Consider the following 2,366-nt stretch of genomic DNA (forward strand, 5'->3'; position numbering starts at 1 on the left):
ATCCCAGGAGCTAGTTTTCCTAACAAGGCTGCTCACAGGATGACTCCTACTGAAACAAAGGAGCTAAACAGATAGGTTCAGGAGCTATTGAGGAAGGGCTTGATTCGGGAGAGCCTAGGTCCATGTGCAATACCTATAGTACTCACACCAAAGAAGGATGGAGAGTGGAGGATGTGTATAGATTCTTGGGCTATAAATAGGATAACCATCAAGTATCAGTTTCCTTTGCCAAGGATGGATGATCTTATGGACTGCTTGAGTGGAGCTCAGTACTTCACAAAGATAGATATGAAGAGTGGTTATCACCAGATATGGATTCAAGAAGGAGATGAGTGGAAAACAACCTTCAAGACCAAGGAGGGTCTTTATGAGTGGTTAGTCATGCCCTTTGGATTGACAAACACCCCAAGCACCTTCATGCGGCTCATGAATGAGGTACTTAAGAAGTTCTTGGGCAAATTTGTTATTGTTTATTCGGATGATATTTTAATTTTCAGCAAGACTTTGGAAGAACATTTATTGCATATTTGTAGTGTCCTTGAAAGGCTAAGGGAAGAGAAATTGTTAATTAATCTGAAGAAGTGTATCTTTGCAAAAAGGGAGTTAGTCTATTTTGGGTTTGTTATATCACCTGAAGGTCTCAAAATGGATCTAGAGAAGGTAAAAGCCATCTTGGAAAGGCCTACTCCAAGGTATACTACTGAGGTAAGATCATTTCATGGTCTAGTTAGTTTTTATAGGAAGTTTATTAAGAATTTCAATGGCATATGTGCACCCCTAACTAATACAATAAGAGGGGATAGAAAAGAGTTCAAATGGACTGCAGTAGCTACAAGAAATTTTGAATTGCTAAAGAAGAAGGTGACAGAATAGCCTGTGTTGGCACTTCCAAATTTTAGAAAAGTGTTCCAAGTGGATTGTGATATTAGTGGCAATTCTATTGGGGCTATATTAAGCCAAGAAGGTAAGCCTATTGCATATTTTAGTGAAAAATTGAATGATGCAAAGAAGAAGTATTCTGTTTATGATCAAGAGTTCTATGCAATAGTTCAGGCTTTAAAGAAATGGAGGCATTATTTATTGCCAAAGGAATTTTTTTTGTATACTGATCATCAGGCATTATAGTACCTAACTAGCCAAGGTAAATTGAATCAGAGGCATATGAAGTGGGTAGATTTCTTGCAGAGCTATACATTTGTGTTGAAGCATAGAAGTGGAAAATCTAACAGGGTTACAGATGCACTAAGTAGGAGATAGTTGTTGCTTACAGTAATGCAGGTTGAAGTAGTTGAGTTTGATGAACTCAAGAATTTGTACCCTGAGGATCTTGATTTTGTTGATACATGGAAAGCTTGTAAAGAGCCTGTTGCTATAGATAGAACCAAGTGGTTAGACTATTTGATCCAGGATGGCATGTTGTTCAAGTGTAGTCAATTGTGCATTCCAAGGAGTTCCATGAGGGAAAATCTAATTAAGGAGAAATACAGTGGAGGGATGGCAGGACATTTTGGTCAAGATAAGACCATTGCCATTCTGAGAGAACATTATTTTTGGCCTCAAATGTCATAGGATGTGAAAAGGTTTGTACAGAATTGTCAAGTTTGTCAAGTTGCTAAGGGATTTAGCCACAATATTGGACTATATCAGCCATTGCCCGTTCCATCAAAGCCATGGGAGGACATAAGTATTAATTTTGTTCTTGGATTGCCAAGGACACAAAGGGGTAATGACTCGGTATTTTTGGTGGTTGATAGGTTCTCCAAAATGGCACATTTCATTCCATGCCACAAAACTCACGATGTTGTCCATATTGCAGACTTGTTCTTTAGAGAGGTGGTGAGACTACATGTTCTCCCAATGAGTATAGTTTCTAATAGAGATACTAAATTTGTGGGGTATTTATGGAGGACATTGTGGAAGAAGTTGAGAATAGACCTAAAATTTAGTTACACGCAGCACCCGCAGACTGACCGACAAACAGAAGTGGTAAACAAAAGTCTCGGCAATTTGCTAAGATGTTTAGTTGGGGATAAGCCCAAGGGATGGGATTTGATTCTACCATAGGCAAAGTTTTCTTATAATAACTTTGTAAATAGGAGTATAGGTAAATCACCATTCCAAATTGTATATGGGAGTAGCCCAAGGACTGCACCAGAGCTAAGGAAGATAGAACAAGGGGAGAGTACAAGTGTTGAAGCTAAGGAATTTGTTGAACATATCAAGTGTCTACATGAGGAGGTTCAAGCACACATTACCAAGATGAATCAAGAGTATAAAGCTAGGGCTTATCAAAGGAGAAGACATAAGGAATTCCAAGTAGGAGATTTAGTCATGGTGTACTTACGAAAAGAAAGATTTCCAACCAG

Source organism: Cupressus sempervirens, chromosome 4, assembly GCF_028749045.1.
Source record: "Cupressus sempervirens isolate cs-2001-9-10 chromosome 4, ASM2874904v1, whole genome shotgun sequence".
Taxonomy (NCBI): domain Eukaryota; kingdom Viridiplantae; phylum Streptophyta; class Pinopsida; order Cupressales; family Cupressaceae; genus Cupressus; species Cupressus sempervirens.